This window comes from Carettochelys insculpta, chromosome 2 (genome assembly GCF_033958435.1).
Source record: "Carettochelys insculpta isolate YL-2023 chromosome 2, ASM3395843v1, whole genome shotgun sequence".
In the NCBI taxonomy this organism is placed as follows: Eukaryota; Metazoa; Chordata; order Testudines; family Carettochelyidae; genus Carettochelys; species Carettochelys insculpta.
This window is the reverse complement of record NC_134138.1, coordinates 242,028,593-242,049,173: the sequence shown is the minus strand read 5'-3', so window position 1 is coordinate 242,049,173 and position 20,581 is coordinate 242,028,593. Positions and strand designations below refer to the sequence as shown.

Here is a 20,581-nt window from a genome sequence, read left to right as displayed (position 1 = left end):
TTGAAAGTTGGGGGCAACTGTAGACCCAGCCTTGGTCTTTATATTTGTCTTTGTATAGTGTTGGGCACTAACACAGCAGAACAAGTAAAAAATAAAAAATACAGCAGAGACATGCCTTTCACTATTGTCTCTAGAGCACAGGCAACATTTCCTAGTTTTTAATCAACATTCCACTACTTTAAAATCCAATATTATGTAACTGTTAATCAAGCAGAATTCTTATTATGTATTTACTTATATGTTTTCCCCAGTGATTTTTTAAATTAATAAACCACAAAAGATATTTTACGCACAATATTTTTAAAAATTAATGGGAGTTTGGGATATAGATTTGTATTCTATATTTATACTATCTTCTATTTTTATTTTTGACTCAAGGGTTAGCTTTAGTGTCTCTTGCTTTTTGGATTTTGTTTTTCACACATTAACTGACAAATGGCACATATAATAAGGAAATTATACTTGAATAATACAAATTCTGAGTGGCAGGAGCTGGTACTCTATTTCAATATTGGATTTGCATGTTTTAAAGAAGCTTTATAATCATAATAGCCATTACAAAAGGTGTGGAGTAATTATTCTGAAACAGTCATAGAGGATTAGTGACATTAAATGACCCCCTAAGCCCCATGATATCATAGCAGTCTAATGATCTCAGTTTAGAAAACTCACATATGAATTAATGTGAAATAGATCAAGCCAAAATTATTGTTATATCCTTTAAAATATGCCACAATCCCTCCATCACAATCTAATCCTGTAAATTCACTGACTTAAAGGAAGGGACCTGGGTTAACAAAGAATATTTTTATTACTTTATTAATTTAAACATAACATCATCACTTATTTTTGCTAAATATGGAGAAATTTGAAGGAACATAGCAAAAATAAATGGCATGTATCAAACAAAATCACAAAAAAGCCTGTCCTCTCTTCTGAGGTAAAACTGTGTCAGGCACTGATTTCCCACTGATGATAAAACCACCACTGTGCATCGTCAATACAAGTGAGCTACCCTGGACAGTTCAATATTTTACCACAATTTCAAATACCACTTATTTGAAAAACATGAAATTGGGCTGTTCAAGGATATTAAAAAAGTAAATACACTTAATAGTTCTATTTACCCATATCAGAATGAATGTCTTAGGGCGGAAAATTTATTTCTTTGACAAGGAAGAACATTCTATCAGTTCTGAGAATTGGATTTTAGTCTGTCTCTTGCTGTCTATGCAATACTGCATATTGTGAATCCCCATATGAATTCTATCTGATCAAAGAGTTTGACATGAGAATTGAGGAATAATTACAGGTGACCGTTTCATTCCATAGCTCCACATCCATACTGGAAAAGCCCAGAGAGACTTATCTCAACAAATCATTGCTGAATCCCTACCAACACAATGTACAAATAAAATACCCATCTCTAACAAACTAAGTTTTCTGTATTCAAATCCAGAGCAAATCTAGAAATTGCTGAAATATGTGATTGTTCCCTCATTGCAAACATTATAAGAATAAGTGATCAGAAGAGATTGAATGATGTTGTTTTCCTTTAGCAAATACACCCAGAGCCATTACAAACCACTGTGTCAAACCAATTCTGAAATCAAAGAAAACCCCAGTGCAGATCCACTGATGGGAGGGGGGAGGCAAAAGGGGTCAAAGGGGATGGCTGCCTCAGGGCCCAGAGATTTAAAAAGCAGCAGCAGTGGCCACAGCTCCAATCCCAGAGCCTCAGGAAGCAGGTACTGGCAGAGGTAAAGGCCCAGCTTGGGAGGGCAATCCTCAGCCCTGCCCTTTTCAACCAAGATCCCACCCCTACTGACAGAGGTTGTCAGCAGCTCCATCCCAGAGTTCCCACTATTCTACAACTACAGCTGAATTTGATATTGTATGTGTTTTGGACAAATCTGATTAATTGTCAGTTATTCTGTGAGATTTAAGATTAAATTTTGGCTTACTGATTTACCTGCCTTTCATTTAAATAAGTTGCTTTTAAAATTACCTCCAACCTCCATGTCACCTCATGGAGATCACATCCCTTTAAATAATAACAGTGAAATAGCTGTGTGAGCCTGTATTCTATCAAAACAAAGAAGCAGTCATGTAGCACTTTGAAGACTAACAAAATGATTTATTAGGTGATGAGCTCTTGTGGAACAGACTCACTTCTTCAGATCTTATAGCCTTACCAGAACAAACTCAATATATAAAGCACAGAGGTCCAAAAATTGTTATCCAGGTTGACATGGAAAGGCTATAAGATCTGAAGAAGTGGGTCTGGCCCACAAAAGCTCATCACCTAATAAATCATTTTGTTAGTGACAAAATAAAACAGTCACCTTCTGAACACAGATGGAACACAAGAAACACACACTCGCATTTAACTGTGTCAGAACAAGGTGCTGTGGGCTATGCTATAAGCAAGGAAAGCCTCTGAGTTCTGTTTGGACTGGCATCATGCTAGATAACCCAGTCTGAACACGTAACCTCTGCAGACCAGTGTTTCTTAAACTATGTTCCCCAGAATGCTGGTGTTCTGTGAACAACTCACAGGTGTTCCACGAGCCTTTGGAAAAACACACTGATGGTGTACATTTTCTGGTATAAAAACCAGATACAATGTTACCTCTTCATTGCTATGATACCTGATTAAATTATTTCATTTTGCCTTTGCTGTATATGTTGTTTTTTGTTTTTTGGGTCAGGCAACAATTTTTTTACATACAATTTTCATAGGTGTTCCACATAAAAAAAGGTTATTGATTGGTGTTCTGTGGTCTCAAAAAGTTTAAGAAACACTCTCTAGAGCACCAACTCCAACACTGAGAATATGGTTTTCAAACTGCTACAAAAGTTGTGACTACAAAGAGGAGCATTTGAGAAGTCGATCTCCTACTGAAAGAATAAGGTTTCAGTGTTAATCTTGAGGTGTGAGTTTGGCTGTTTGTCCTTTTCTTGCTAATTCAGGTTATTTTAAGTGGTAGGGTATTGTGTGTTTGGGGATTGACTAATCCTTTGTTCCCTGGATCCCCCTTGACCTTCTTTGATCAGCATCAGGCAACCTTGTGATCTCCCTGCTCCATGTGATTACCAAGGGGGTAGGGCTGACCTAGAAGAGAAGGCTTAACAAGTCAGAGGCTTAGCAACCACGGGAAGCTAGTGAAGAGGGACATTTGAGGGGGAGTCCTAACACAACCACTATAGTTAGGAAAGAGCACAACATCAGCACCAGCACTGCTCCCCTCTACTTTATTTGCACCTCTGTCAAGACAGAGAATCTAACCATGGAAGTCTATACTCAGATCCACATGTGGATTTGCAGAGACTATAGCCTATATTTCCCACTGTCAGACAGTCAGTCTGAGCAGATTACCAGCGTAAAGGTGTCTGCTGATAGAAGACGGAAAATATGTTAGAAGCCAGAAGAAGACCAAAGACAGGTTAGGCCTATTGCTGAGTGTTGGGGGGAAAAAACAGAAGTCCTGTGTGGATTTTGTCTGAGTTTTACCACAAAGTATAGTAGCATTTGGACTTCAAACATAGTGAATGTCAGTGAAAATGAGGTAGGATAAGAGGCTAAAATAGGGAAAAGAACAAGTTAGAAATCACTTGAGTTCTATGTCTTCAAGTCATGTAAGGATTGTTCCAGTGCCAAGCACCAGGGTCGCCAGAGGCCCTCATATACTATAAACCTGGGATTGAAAGTGGCAGCCAGTCCCCGTCTATACTAAAGTCGCCAGCTGGAAGCCAAACTCTCAACTCTCCCACTTCCTCCACACCCGCAATAGGAGAGATGAGACAGGAAGAGCCACAAGCTACATGAAATATAAAGGCAAACCCAACATGCAAGATCATGCCAGAACCAATATCCAGTCAGATTGCTGTACAGCAGAGATCTCATTCAGACTCTTTCTAACCAAACCCCCACATGCATCTGCCATAGTTGTGAGAATTGTGATTTCAATGTCATAAACATGCAAGGTGAAGGATAAAAAATCCACACAGTAGGTTGCCAGTTCTGCCATATGGGAAAAATCCCTTCCAAAATTCAAAACTTACAGCCAGACAGACCCCTACCATCAGCAGAGATCCAGAAATTACATTAAGGGTAGAGCTGAAACAGGAAGCTCACAAGGAAGAAAAAGTATCTCTCCCCTCTCCCCCATACACGGTTGGTCTCCACTTATAGGGAGCCAATCACTAGTGTGCAGCGCCATCCCTACCACTCAGGATAGATACCTTTAATAGAATCATAGGGTTGGAAGAGACCTCAGGAAGTCATCAAGTCCAACCCCCTGCTCAAAGCAGGACCAATCTCAACTAAATCATCCCAGTCAGGGCTTTGTCAAGACGAGACCTAAAAGCCTCTAGGGAAGGAGATTCCACCATTTCTGTGGGTAATCTATTCCAGCGCTTGTCCACCCACATGGTGAAAGTTTTTTCCTAATATCCAACCTAGACCTCTCCCACTGAAACTTGGGACCGTTGCTGCTCATTCTGAAATCTGTCAGTGCTGAACACAGACTCTCCATTCTCTTTGTAATGTCAAATGCCCCTCACTCTTTTCTTCTGTAGATTAAATACCTCAGCCTCTCCTCCTAAATGATATGCTACCACCACATAATAACTTTTGTTGCCCTCAGCTGGACTCTCTCCAGTGCATCCACATCCTTTTCGTAATGGGGCAGAGGTGTGCGCAGAATCGGCTACAATATTCCAGATGTGGCCTCACCGGTGTTGAATAAAGGGGAATAATCATTTTCCTAGATCTGCTGGCAATGCTCCTACTAATGAGGCCCAATATACTATTAGCTGTCTTAGCTACAAGGGCACACTGTGGACTTGTATCCAAATTCTTATGTACTGTAATGGGATTTGGTTGTTTTCCTGCAGAACTGCTGCTTAGCGAGCCAGTCCTCAACTGGTAGCGGTGTTTGGGATTCTTATGGCATAAGCCTATTTATTAGGTCTTATTTTGAAACTGTGTGTTTCATTTCTAATTGAAATTTTGTTACAGTCAAAAACAGCATAATTTTGTTTCCTGTACAGTTTGGAACATGCATCACCACTTCTGCGTTTGTAATTCCAGCCAGAACGGTCTCATTCTCAAAAATCAGCAAGTTTTAAAGAAAGGTAGGCAACCTGGCAGCAAAATTCAGTCAAGAACAATAATGGACATAAATCAAAAGCTATGGCTCATTCCTAACAGACCTCTCTCTTCCCAAAGCAATTGAATCCCAACTGAATATTCAAGGTACACAAAAACCTCACATAGCCAACATAGCAACTGAGAAAAATCTGAATAAAAACTCAGTAACAGTTTCCAACCTTGAGCTATATCTGAGCCACTTAAGATCATGCTGCTGTTTTCTCTACACATTACTCCCCCTTTTACCAGCAAACCTGGCCCTGCAGTTCTCTGCGTTATCCCTTTTGACCTCAGGGTTAGTCACATTTCAGAGTCCTGGCATGTTCCAGTATGAAATAAAGTTTGGTGGAGTCTACTGTTTTCTTGAGATAATCATTTTTATTTCAAGATGTTTTGTTTCGCTGAGCACAGAACAAACCAAGAAGAAAAGGAACAGTTTCTTAGCTTACTGTCCTTTAGCCTGGTTACCCAATATCAGATCCAAAACCTCTAATTTTTTCCAGGTCCCTGCGGTTACTAGGCTCCTGTATGACTTTCTTGCCTCTCTGCGTTCTCGGTTTCTGTCCATTTTCTCTTTTACCACCATTCACTTGGTCATGAGATCCAGCCAAATTGTCTGTCTCCCTGGTTCTCATTTTGGACAGACTGTATTTGGCTTCTTTTTTTCTTTTCTGAATGTGGCCCCTTAGTCTCTTACAGCTAACTTAAATGGATTCCTTCACATATAAGCTTGAGTCAGGTTTTAACACAACCTATAACAAGGCTATACTCAGCTCACAACATTTTGTTTAGGAAAGAAGGGAAGCAGAGCCCTATGGTGCCGTCTCAGTAAGTGTCATCACTAATTCAACATGTTTTTGTGAATCTAATCAAGGACTGGTGTCTGACTATTGATTTATGCATACTATTACAAATCCAACGTACTTCATTTCTATGCAAAACAAAAAAAAATTGTATGACGAACTTGAACAAAGAGGGACTAAAACATGTTCAACCTCCAATGTAAATGCAGTGCACATTTCAATTCAATTTGAAGTGTTTCCATATTTAGGGCTTAGTTCACTTCTCACACACACAGGTAAAAATTATGAGTCACTTCATTTAGAGCATTCAATTTCTGCCTGTGTGAAACTGGTAAAAGTGAGAGTAGAATCAAGCTGCTAATGTGAAAACTGCCTTTCACGTTCCTTCAAAGTATGTTGCATTCTGTATGCCTGGTCACAGTAAGAACAAATCCAGATGTCACACAACAACCAGCACAGTATGTACCACTGGCATTAATGTTTAGCTATTACTATATTACAATACACTCTTTCATATCCAGCAGCCCCAGAACTGGGAAGATGTGGGATATTCAAATATTCTGGATGATAGGAAAATATAATTAGCAATATATAACACTGAAGAAAAACAAGGTTACATACTAAGAAACAAACAAAAATGTATGCAGAGTACTTTATTTACCTGCAACAGCAGTATTGTACACTGTAAACTCATACTCTATTTGCTGTATTTATTTGTATTTACTTTCACTACACTGTACTCAGGAAAACGTAATTAAAATGTACTTATGGTTAAAATGCTGGTTATTTGAGAGTTCCAAATGACAGAATGCAGGATATGGAAAAATTTACTTTATGTACAGGAAAAATAGACAAGTGAGATTTGAGAATGAGTTTTAAGAACTAGATATGTTTGTATACAGACAGGTTTTCCTGTAGTTATTGCTGCTTGCAACTAATTTTCTGCCTTAGAATATCTTTCAGAGGGGTAGCCATGTTTGTCTGGTTCAGCGCAAAACAATAAGGAGTCTGGTGCCACCTTAAAGATTAATACTTTTATTACGGCATAAGGTTTCACTAAGTGCCATTCACTTTGCCAGATGCTTGCATCATGCATCTAACAAACAGAGTTGCAACTCAGGAAAGCTTATGCCATAATAAAATTGTTAGTCTTTAATGTGCCACTGGACTCCTTGTTGTTATAATGAGAACATCTTTTTCTGATTCACACTAAGGTCTGGTTTACACTGTAGAGTCAGGCTGATGTCACTCTAAGGCTGTGTCTACATTACAAAAATAAGTTCAAAGTTGCTTACTTCAGAGTAAGCAACTTTGAAGTTGAGCATCTACACACACCCTGCTTTGAAGTTAAACTTCAAAGTAGGGCACTACTTGTTCCTGGGAACAGAGTAAAGACTTCGAAGTTGGGGGTCTCTACTTCAAAGTTAACTTCAAAGTAAGGGAAAAATGTGAGTAGACTGTCGGCAGGCAACTTCAAAGTTAACACAAAGTTAAAGTTGCACTGCCCGTGGAGATGGGACCTTCCAAAAGGACACCCCCAGTTTTCCAAAGCCCTTTTTCCTAATACCAGATAGGAAGAAGGGCTTTGGAAACCTGTGGGGGGTCCTTTTGGAAGGCCCCGTCTCCACGGGCAGTGTGCAATTCATCCTACCGAGCAACTTAGTGACTCCAGCTCTTCAGAATGTGTAGCACTTTAGTTGATGAAGTATCAACGAAGACTATATCAGTAGAGACAATGGGTTTCAAGAAGGCAGATTTTGGTAAACTCAGAAAGCTGGTTGGTAAATTCACATGGGAAGCAAAACTAAAAGGAAAAACAACTGAAGAGAGCTGGCAGTTTTTCAGTGGGGCTTTATTACGGGCCCAGAAGCAAGCTATACTGCAGCTTAGGAAAGATAGAAAGTATGGCAAAAGACCACCTTGGCTTAGGCAAGAGATAATGCATGATCTCACATCAAAAAGGAGCCATATAAAAGTGGAAATTAGGTCAGATTACAAAGAATGAATATAAGCAAATAATACATGTATGCAGAGGCAAGATTAGAAAGGCAAAGGCACAAAACAAATTCCAACTAGCTAGAGACATAAAGGGTAACAAGAAGATAGTCTATAAATATACTAAAAACATGAGGAAGACCAAAGACAGGATAGGCTCAATGGTGGGGGTGAAACAATATCACAATGGTGGGGGTGAAACATAGGCTCAATGCTCAATGGTGTGGGTGAAACAATATCAGGAAACTTGGAAATGGCAGAGGTACTTAATTACTTCTTTGTTTGGTCTTCACCAAGAACTCTGATGAAGAAATGACTAACATAGTGGATACTAGTGGGAAGGAGGTAGGTTTAGAAAATATAATAAAAAAAGAACACATAAAAATTACTTAGCAAAGCTAGATGTCTGTAAGTCACCAGAGCCTGATGATCATGGGATTCTGTTTCAGGAACAAGGATTGCTAGGAAGAGATTGCATCCACCTAGCAGAGAGAGGAAAGCATAATTGAGGGCAGGCTTACAAACCTAATGAGGAGGGCTTTAAACTTGCTTCATCGGGGGATGGTGATACAAGCCCTGAGGTCAGTGGGGAAGGAGTAGGGTACAACAAAATAGGATTCCTCAGCGAAGAGGAGAAAGTCGGCCAATCAGCCACTTCTCTAAGTGCTTGTATACAAATGTAAGAAGCTTGGGAAACAAACAGAAGGAACTAGAGACCCTGACACAGTCTAAGAAGTATGAAGTCATTGGAATAACAGAGACTTGGTGGGATGACTCACAAAACTGGAGCACAGTCATGGAAAGGTATAAACTGTTTGGGAAGGACAGGCAGAACAGAAAAGGAGGAGGAGTTGTGCTTTATGTGGGGGAGCATTATGATTGCTTAGCTCTCCCATACAAGGAAGGAGAGAAGCCAGTTGACTGTCTTTGGGTTAAGCTTAGAGGTAGAAGCAATAGAGGTAATGTTGTAATTGGTGTTTGCTATAATTTGCCAGATCAGGGAGATGAGCTAAATGAGGATTTATTCAGACACCTAAGAGAAGCTTTCAAATAACAGCTCTGGTTCTCCTGAGAGACTTTAATTATCCAGACATTTGTTGGGAGACCAGTACAGCAGCACACAGACAATCACAAGATGGTAGATTCCAGGATCCTTACAAAAGGAAGAAAGGTGAGCAGTAATATACAGACCCTTGATTTCAAAAAAGCTGATTTCGACTCCCTGAGGGTACTGCTGAGCAAAGTCCCCTGGGAAACAAAGATGAAGGGGAAAAGAGTTCAGGAGAACTGGCAATATTTTAAAGAAGTCTTGCTGCAGTCACAGGAACAAACAATCAAGCTGCATAGTAAGAAACGCAAATATGGTAGGCAACCAGCTTGGCTTAACGGGGAAATCCTTAGTCAGCTTAAACTCAGAAAGGATGTGTACAAGAAGTGGAAATTTGGACAGATGACTAAGAAGGAATGTAAATATATGGCTGGAGAATGCCAGGCAGTAATCAGGAAAGCAAAAGCACAATTGGAACTGCAGCTGACAACAGATGCGAAGGGTAACAAGAAGGGTTTCTACAGGCATGTTAACAATAAGAGGGTTATCAGGAAAGGTGTGGGGCTGTTACTGGATGAAAGAGGTAACCTAGGCTATGTCTACACTAGCCCCAAACTTCAAAATGGCCATGCAAATGCCCATTTCGAAGTTTACTAATGAAGCGCTGAAATACATATTCAGCTCCTCATTAGCATGTGGGCGGCCACGGCACTTCGAAATTGACGCAGCTCGCTGCCACATGGCTCATCCCGACCAGGCTCCTTTTCGAAAGGACCCTGCCTACTTCGAAGTCCCCTTATTCCTATGAGCAGATGGGAATAAAGGGACTTCAAAGTAGGCGGGGTCCTTTCGAAAAGCAGCCCCGTCGGGACGAGCCGCGCGGTGGCAAGCCGTGTCAATTTCGAAGTGCCGCGGCCGCCTGCATGCTAATGAGGTGCTGAATATGTATTTCAGCACTTCATTAGTAAACTTCGAAATGGCCATTTACATGGCCATTTCGAAGTTTGGGGCTAGTGTAGACATAGCCCTAGTGACAGATGATGTAAGAAAAGCCTCAGTCTTCATGGGCAATGACAGCTAGACACCGCAGTATGGGAGGGTGGAGCACTGCCCTCGGTGGGGAAGGAATGAGTTAAGAGCTACTTAATAAAACTAGAAAAAATTAAATCCATGTGTCTGGATTTAATGCACTCAGGGGTACTGAGGGAATTGGCAGACATCATTGTCCAGCATTTGACCATTATCTTTGTAGGCCCTTGGAGATCAGGAGAGATTCCAGATGATTGGAAAAGGGCAAGTGTAGTGCTCCTCTTTAAAAAAAAGAAAGTAGGACAATCCAAGGAACCATAGACTGGTCAGCCTTACATAAGTACTTGGGAAAATAATGGAAGGGATCCTCAAGGAATCCATTTTGGAGCACTTGGAAGAGGGGAAAGTGATCAAGAGTAGTCAATATGGATTTACCAAGGACAAGTCCTGCCTGACCAATCTGATCAGTTTCTAGGATGAGGTAAGTGGCTCTGTGGACACGGGGAAGTCAGTGGATGTGATATAACCTGATTTCAGTAAAGCTTTTGATACAGTCTCCCATAACATTCTTGCCCATAAATTAAGGAAGTCTGGATTGGATACATAGACTATACAATGGATTAAAAAGATGGCTTGATGGTTGGGCCCAACGGGTAGTGGTCAATGGCTCAATATCTGTATGGCAATCAGTTTCAAGTGGAGTGCCCCAAGGCTGGGTTCTGGGGCCGGTGTTGTCCAACATTTTTATTAATGACCTGTACTGCACCCTCAGCAAGTTTGTGGATGACACCAAGCTAAGGAGAGAGGGAGATATGTTGGAGGGTAGAGATAGAATCCAGAGTGACCTGGATAAATTGGAGGATTGAGCCAAAAGAAATCTTACAACATGGGGAGAGACTGTCTAGGAATGACTACAGCAGAAAGGGATCTAGGGGTTATAGTGGACCACAAGCTAAGTATGAGTCAACAGTGCGATGCTGTTGCAAAAAAAGCAAACATGATTCTGGGATGCATTAACAGGTGTGCTGTGAACAAGACACAAGAAGTTATTCTTCCGCTCTACTCTGTGCTGGTTAGGCTTCAGCTGGAGTATTGTGTCTTGTTCTGGGCACCGCAGTTCAAGAAAGATGTGGAACAATTAGAGAGGGTCCAGGAAAGAGCAACAAGAATGATTAAAGGTCTAGAGAATGTAACCTATGAAGAAAGGCTGAAAGAATTGGGTTTGTTTAGTTTGGAGAATGAGAAGATTGAGGGGTGACATGACAGTGGTTTTCAGGTATCTAAAAGGGTGTCATAAGGAGGAGGTAGAAAACTTGTTCTTTTTGGCCTCTGAGAATCGAACAAGGGGCAATGGACTTAAACTTCTGCAAAGGAGGTTTAGGTTGGACTTCAGGAAAAAGTTCCTAACTGTCATGGTGGTCAGACAGCAGAATAAATTGCCAAGGGAGGTTGTGGAATCTCCATCACTGGAGATATTTAAGAACAGGTTGGATAAATGTCTGTCAGGGATGGTTTAGACAGTACTTGGTCCTGCCATTACGGCAGAGGGCTGGACTCAATGGCCTCTCAAGATCCTTTCAAGTCCTAGTATTCTATGAGTTTATGATGAATTTCAAGAAGGAAAAGTGTAGTATCCTGCACCTGGGATGGAATTATCCCAAGCATTGTAATAGACTGGGCACTGACTGGCTGAGCAGCAGTACAGCAGAAAGGGACCTAGGGATTATAGTGGATGAAAGGCTGGATATGAGTAAACAGTGTGCCTGGTAGCCAAGAAGGCCAATGGCATATTGGGGTACCTTAAGAGGAGCATTTTGAGCAGATCTAGAGAGTTTGTTGTTCTTTTCTTTTCGGCACTGGTGAGGCCACATATAGAGTATTGTGTCCAGCTTTGGGCCCCCCAGTATAGAAAGGATGTGGACGTACTGGAGCACGTTCAGTGGATGGCAATGGCAATGATTAAGGGGCTGGAGCACATGATTTATGAGGAAAATCTGAGGGATTTGGGTTTATTTAGTTTGCAGAACAGAAGACTGATGGATAATTTAATAGAAGCCTTCAACTTCTTGAGGGGATGCTCTAAAAAGGATGGAGAGAAACTGTTCTCAGTGATGACAGACAGCAGAACAAGGATTAATGGTCTGAAGTTACAGAAGGAGAGGAGTAGGTTGGATATTAGGAAAAAACTACTTCCCCAGGAGGGTGATGAAGCACTGGAATGCATTGCCCAGGGATGTGGTGGAATCTCCATCCCTGGAGGTTTTTAAGTCACAGCTTGACATAGTCATGTCTGGGATGACTTAGTTGGGGTTGATCCTTCTTGGGGCAGGGCGCTGGACTCGATGACCTCTTGAGGTCCCTTTCAGCTCTGTGAGTCTATGATTCTATGAAATGCACCATAAAATACTCAAGAACCTGATAGAGAAGGTATCTGAGCCTTTAGCTACCACTTTTGAAAAATCCTGAAAGTCAGGAGAGATTTCAGAAGACTGGAAAAGCACAAGTAGAGTGCCCATCTATAAAAAGGGAAATAAGAACATCCCGGGAAATTACAGACCAGTCAGTTTAACTTCTGTTCCAGGAAAGTCAATGGAGCAAGGAATTAAGGAATTTATTTGCACTTAGCTGGAAGAAAATAAGTTGATAGGTAAAAGCCAGCATGGATTGTAAAGAACAAATAATATCAAACCAATCTGATAGCTCTCTTTTATAGGATAACAAGTCCTGTGGATAAGGGAGAAGCGGTGGATGCGGCATACATAGACTTTGTTAGGCATTTGATACTATCTGGCATGACCTTCTAATAAATAAATGAGGCAAATACAACTTATATGGGGCTACTATAAGGTGGGTACATAACTGTCTGGATAACCGTTTTCAGTGAGTAGTTATTAATGGTTTGCAATCACACTGGAAGGGCATAACAAGTGGGGTTTTGCAGGGGGTCTGTTTTGGGCCTGGTTCTATTTAATATCTTCATCAATGATTTAAATATTGGCATACAGAGTAAGCTTATTAAGTTTGCAGATTATACCAAGCTAGGAGGAGTTACCACTGCTTTGGAGGACAGGGTCATAATTCAAAATGATCTGGACAAACTGGAGAAATGGTCTGAGGTAAATAGAGTGAAATTTTATAAGGACAAATGCAAAGCACTCCATTTAGGAAGGAATAATCAGCTTCACACATACAGAATGGGAAATGACTGCCTAGGAAGGAGCACTGCAGAAAGAGTCATAGTGGACCACAAGCTAAATATGAGTACTAAGTGGAACACAGGATCTGGTCCAACAGGTAACTATTACAGGACCGCTTGGAAATAGTGACCATAACATAATAACATTTAATATTCCTGTGTTGAGAAGAACACCGCAACAGTCCAATACTCTGGTATTTAATTTCAAAAAGGGGAATTACACAAAAATGAGGAGGTTAGTCAAGCAGAAATAAAAAGGTAGAGTAACTAGAGTAAAATCCCTGCAAGCTGTGTGGAAACTTTTCAAAGCTACCGTATTAGAGGTCCAACTTGAATGTATACCCCAAATTAAAAAACACAGTAAGAGACCTAAAAAAGAGCCACCATGGCTTAACAACCACGTAAAAGAAGCAGTGAGAGATAAAAAGCTATCTTTTAAAAAGTGGAAGTCAAATCCTAGCGATCAAAATAGAAAGGAACATAAACACTGCCAAATTAAATGTAAAAACGTTATAAGAAAAGCCAAAAAAGATTTTGAGGAAAGTTAGCTATAAATTCAAAAAACAATAGTAAAATGGTTTTTAAGTACATTAGAAGCAGGAAGCCTGCTAAAAAAGCAGTGGGGCCCCTGGACGATAGAGACATAAAAGGAGCAATCAAGGAAAATAATGCCATTGCGGAAAAACTAAATGACTTCTTTGCTTCAGTCTTCATGGCTGAGGATGTTAGAGAGATTCCCAAATCTGAGCCGTCCTTTATGGGTGACAAATCTGAGGAACTCTCCCAGATTGAAGTATCATTAGAGGAGGTTTTGGAACTAATTGATAGGCTAAACAGTCACAAGCCTCCAGGACCAGATGGCATTCACCCAAGGGTTCTCAAAGAGCTCAGATGTGAAATTGCAGAACTATTAATTGTGGTTTGTAACCTATCCTTTAAATCAGCTTCCGTACTCAATTATTGGAAGACAGCTAATATAGCACCAATATTTAAAAAGGGCTCTAAAGGAGACCCTAGCAATTATAGACCGGTAAGTCTAACGTGAGTACCAGGCAAATTAGTAGAAACAATAGTAAAGAATAAAATTGTCAGACACGTAGAGGAACATGATTTGTTGAGCAAAAGTCAACATGGTTTCTGTAAAGGGAAGTCGGGTCTTACTAATCTATTAGAGTTCTTTGAGGGGGTTAACAAGCATGCGGACGGCGGGGGATCCAGTAGACATAGTATACTTAGATTTCCAGAAAGCCTTTGACACGGTCCCTCACCAAAGGCTCTTATGTAAATTTGGTGGTCATGGGATAGGAAGAAAGATCCTTTCATGGATTGGGAACTGGTTAAAGGACAGGAAACAAAGGGTAGGAATAAATGGTAAATTTTCACAATGGAAGGAGGTAACTAGTGGTGTTCCCCAAGGGTCACTCCTGGGACCAATCTTGTTCAACTTATTCGTCAATGATCTAGAGAAAGGGGTAAGCAGTGAAGTGGCAAAGTTTGCAGATGACACCAACCTGTTCAGGATAGTCAAAACCAAAGCAGACTGTGAAGGACTTCAAAAGGATCTCAGTAAATTGAGTGATTGGGCAGCAAAATGGCAAATGAAATTTAATGTGGGTAAGTGTAAAGTAATGCACATTGGGAAAAATAACCCTAATTATACATATAATATGATGGGGTCAAATTTAGCTACAACAGATAAGGAAAGGGATCTTGGAATTATAGTGGATAGTTCTCTGAAAACATCCACGCAGTGTTCAGCGGCAGTCAGTAAAGCAAATAGGATGTTAGGAATAACTAAAAAGGGATAGAAAATAAGACAAAGAATATCTTACTTCCCTATATAAAGCTATGGTACGCCCACATCTTGAGTACTGCATGCAGATGTGGTCTCCTCACTTCAGAAAAGATATATTGGCATTAGAAAAGGTTCAGAAAAGGGCAACAAAATGATGAAGGGTTTGGAATGGGTCCCATGTGAGGAGAGGCTAGAGAGACTGGGACTTTTCAGTCTAGAAAAGAGGAGACTGAGGGGCGATGTGATAGAGGTATATAAAATCATGAATGGTGTACAGAAAGTGAACACAGAAAAGTTATTTACTTGTTCCCATAATATAAGAACTAGAGGACACCAAATGAAATTAATGGGTAGCAGGTTCAAAACTAATAAAAGAAAGTTTTTCTTCACACAGTGCACAGTCAACCTGTGGAACTCCTTACCAGAGGATGCTGTGAAGGCCAGGACTCTAACAGAGTTTAAAAAAGAGCTCGATAAATATTTGGAGGTTAGGTCCATAGGTGGCTATTAGCAAGTAGTAAGGTATGGTGCCTAGCCTTTTATCAAAGGCGGGAGATGGATGGCAGGAGACAAATCGCTTGATCATTGTCTTCGGTTCACCTCCTCTGGGGCACCTGGCATTGGCTACTGTTGGCAGACAGGATACTGGGCTAGATGGACCTTTGGTCTGACCCAGTATGGCTGTTCTTATGTTCTTATGAGTCGGTCTGATGTTGTTAAAAAAAAACTGATTCTGGGATGCATTAATAGGACTGTTGAGAGCAAGACATGAAAAGTCATTCTTCTGCTCTACTATACGCTGATTAGGCCTCAAATGGAGTACTGAATCCAGTTCTGGGCACCACATTTCAAGAACAATGTGGAGAAATGGGAGAAAATCCAAAGAAGAGCAACAAGAGTGATTAAAGGTCTAGAGACATTAGCTATGAGGGAAGACTGAAAGAACTGGCCTTGGTTAGTTTGAAAAACAGAAGACTTAGTGGGGAACATGATGACTAAAAGAGGGTAAGAACTAAGAAAAAATGTTCTCCTTGGCCTCTGAGGATAGGACAAAAAGCAGTGAGCTTAAACAGCAGCAAGTTAGGTTTAGGTCGCACATTAGGAAAATCTCCAGAACTGTCAGGGAGGTCAAACACTGGAATAAATTGCCTAGAGAGGTTGTGGAATCTCCATCATTCAAGATGTGTAAGAGCAGACTAGATAGATATCTATCAGGGATGGCTGAGATGGTGCTGGGTCCTGCTGTGAGGGCAGGGGACTGGATTCAATAACCTCTTGAGGTCGCTTCCAGTTCTAGTGTTCTAAGATTCTAAGACATTGGACTGCTTTCTTTGATAGCTGCCACCTTTCAGAAGTCATCCCACAATGTCCCGCACTGGCTACGTCTACACGTGAAGCCTACATCGAAGTAGCCTATTTCGATGTGGCGACATCGAAATAGGCTATTTCGATGAATAACGTCTACACGTCCTCCAGGGCTGGCAACGTCGATGTTCAACATCGACGTTGCGCAGCACCACATCAAAATAGGCGCAGCGAGGGAACGTCTACACGCCACAGTAGCACACATCGAAATAAGGGTGCCAGGCACAGCTGCAGACAGTGTCACAGGGCGGACTCAACAGCCAGCCGCTCCCTTAAAGGGCCCCTCCCAGACACACTTGCACTAAACAGCACAAGATACACAGAGCCGACAACGAGTTGCAGACCCTGTGCATGCAGCATGAATCCCCCGCTGCAGCAGCAGCAGCCAGAAGCCCTGGGCTAAGGGCTGCTGCACACGGTGACCATAGAGTCCCGCACGGGCTGGAGAGAGAGCCTCTCTCAACCCCCCAGCTGATGGCTGCCATGGAGGACCCGGCAATTTCGACGTTGCGGGACGCGGATCGTCTACACGGTCCCTACTTCGACGTTGAACGTCGAAGTAGGGCGCTATTCTGATCCCCTCATGAGGTTAGCGGCTTCGACGTCTCGCTGCCTAACGTCAAAGTTAACTTCGAAATAGCGCCCGACGCGTGTAGCCGCGACGGGCGCTATTTCGAAGTTAGTGCCGCTACTTCGAAGTAGTGTGCACGTGTAGACACAGCTACTGACTGTTAAATCATGTTAAGTGCTCCTGGTGATAATATGCACCACTGACACAAGAAGTGTAAAATTGACATGCAAAAGCAATTTAACTATTGCAGTGGCTGCATGTTGACATAACATAAGGAGACTTGTTTTTGTAGTGTGGATTGTAATACAAAGGGGCCATAAATGGATTCTAAAATTTCACTACACAGACTAACTGATGGACATCATACCGAAAGGACTGAGGGTGAAAAACCCACTGAAATCAACATACTACACAGATTACAGTGAGAGATTCTGACACACACTAAAAAATTGATGAACCACCTGATCAACATCCCATACAGCAAACAGGAAAACATGAAAAGAGAGCTCTCTAATCTGGAGACCCTCATAAATGAACAATCTTCCACGCAAACCTCCACATGGCTGGACTTTACTAGAACAAGACAGGAGATTTACAACACACATTTCTCTTCTCTACAGAAGAAAAAGGACTGTAAACTATCTAAGCTCCTACTTTCCACATGGAGCTACAACAGTGACACCCTTAACTCACCCAGCAATATTGTCAATCTATCCAACTACACACTCAGCCCAGCAGAAGAATCTGCCCTTTCTCGAGGACACTCTTTCTGCCCCACCACCCCTACAACTTGATACAGTTCTGTGGTGATCTGGAAGCCTTCTTTCACCGTCTATGACTCAAGGAATACTTCCAACATGTCACGGAACAGTGCACTGATGCACAGGTACCCTCCCACCTATGGTAGAAGAAAAAAAAATTCCTCATGGACTCCCCCTGATGGTCAAAATGACAAACTGGACCTATACATAGAATGCTTCCGCAGACATGCACAGGCAGAAATTGTGGAAAAGTGGCATCACTTATCCCATAACCTCAGTCGTGCAGAACGCAAAGCCATCAACAGCCTCAGAATCAACTCTGACATTGTCAACCAAGAGGCTGACAAGCGAGGCACTGTTGTCATCTTGAATAGAACAGACTACCAAAAGGAGGCTACCAGGCAACTCTCCAATACCACATTCTACAAGCCTCTGTCCAAGGATCCCACTGAGGAATACACAAAGAAACTACAGCATCTGTTCAAGACCCTCCCTATACAAGCACAGGAACAGATTTACACAGACACACCTCTTGAACCCAAACCAGGTTTATGCTACCTGCTACCCAAGATCCATAAACCTGGGATTCCCGGACACCCCATCATCTCAGGCATTGGTACCCTCATCACAGGATTGTCTGTGTATATGGACTCTCTACTTAGACCCTATGCTACCAGCACCCCCAGGTTTCTTCGAGATACCACCTATTTCCTCAGGAAACTACAATCCATTGATGACCTTCCTGAAAACACCATCCTGGCCACAATGGATATAGAGGCCCTTTACACCAATATCCCATATTAAGATGGACTCCAAGCTGTTAGGAACATTATCCCTGATGAGACCGAGTCACAGATGGTGGCAGAGCTTTATGATTTTGTCCTCACCCACAACTATTTCAGATTTGAGGACAAATTATACCTTCAAATCAGTGGCACTGCTATGGGCACCCGCATGGCCCTGCAGTATGTCAACATTTTTATGGCTGACCTGGAAAACACTTTCTCAGTTGTTGTCCCCTAGTGCCCCTCCTCTACCTGTGCTACACTGAAGACATTTTCATCATCTGGACCCATGGGAAGGAGGCTTCTGAAGAGTTCCACCAGGATTTCAACAGTTTCCACCCCACCATCAAACTTAGCCTGGACCAGTACACACAAGAGATTCACTTCCTGGACACTACTGTGCAGAGAAGAGATGGTCACATAAATACCACCCTATACCGAAAACCCACAGACCGCTATGCTTATCTATATGCCTCCAGCTTTCCTCAAACTACAATACCCACCTAAGGAAGTGAGGAAACAGATTGACAGAGTCAGATGGGTACCGAGAACCCACCTGCTACAAGACAGGCCTCGCAAGAAAAACAAGAGAACATCACTGACCATCACATACAGCCCTCACCTAAGGCCTCTCCAATGCATCATCAGTGATCTGCAACCCATCCTGAACAAAGATCTTTCACTCTCACAGACCTTGGGAGGCAGGCCTGTCCTCACCTACAGACAGCCTGCCAACCTTAAACAAATCCTCACCAGCCACTACAATTCACAAACCAGCGGCTCTAGGCCATGGAACTAGCCCCTGCAACAGTCCTCGCTGCCAACTCTGCTCACATATGTACAGCAGTGACATCATCACAGGACCGAACATCAACCATACCATCAGGGGCTCCTTTACCTGCACATGTACTAATATAATATCTGCTATCATGTGCCAGCAATGCCCCACTGCAATTTACATTGGCCAGCCTGGACAGTCTCTACGTAAAAAGAATAAATGGACATAAATCAGACATCAGGAATGGTGATCTACAGAAGCCCTTGGGGGAACACTTCAATCTCCCTGGACACTCAGTAGCAGATTTAAGGGTGGCAGTCCTGAAACAAAGACTTTTCAGAAATCAAATGGAGAGAGAAATCTCTGAGCTTCAATTTATTTGCAAATTTGACTCCATTAACCAAGGATTAAATAGAGACTGGGAGTAGCTCACATCTTACAAAGGCAGCTTCTCTGCCCTGGGTGTTAAGATCTCCCCATTAGACTCTGACAATGACTCATATCCCCCTGTCTGATCTGACTTGTTTTTTCCTCTTTTGATACCTACTATTGATAATGGGCCATTTTCACCTTGCTGAATAGACCTCGTCAGCTCTGGCCCTCCCTTTTTCTGGGACCCCATTCTTTAAATAACCCTCTGAAACCACCCCCCTACTCATGCATCTGATGAAGTGGGTCTTTGCCCACAAATGCTTATGCTCCAAAATATCTGTTAGTCTAAAAGGTGCCACAAGACTTCTTGTTGTTCTTGAAGCTACAGACTAACATGGCTACCTCTCTGATAAATGATGTAATAAGTCCCTAGTGTCAGTGAGAATGTGGCCTTTTGTCCCTGAACATAGATCTTATGGAAACAAATCATAACACTGTTTACCTCTAATATCACTTTGCTCAGCTAAATAAAAGAGGTCATTTTTGCTTACATACTCTTTTAAATTAATTTAGCATCATGCAGTCAAATGAATGAATGTCTCAAATACAGTTGCAAGTACACCAACCTGATTCTGAACCACAAAACTACGCGAAACTTAAATGTTCTTTAGCAAAGAGTGTTTTAAAAAAAAAAGAGTCCATGTGATTTCCAGCCATGATTTACAGTAAATTTGTATTCCACTGGTATCTATTGTTCAGCCTAAGAGCATTAGACCCTTCACACAAATATTCTGTTTAATAGCACATAGTAGCTACGTCTACACGTGTATGCTACATCGAAATAGCTTATTTCGATGTAGCAACATCGAAATAAGCTATTTCGATGAATAGCGTCTACACGTCCTCCAGGGCTGGTGCCGTCAATGTT

The 20,581-nt window shown here is 41.7% G+C and overlaps 1 protein-coding gene across 1 annotated transcript in view; it reads right to left on the bottom strand.

The window, feature by feature from the left end:
- MALRD1 (MAM and LDL receptor class A domain containing 1) overlaps positions 1 to 20,581 on the bottom strand; it is a 532,671-nt gene that overhangs the window by 362,245 nt on the left and 149,845 nt on the right. The window lies entirely within an intron of this gene.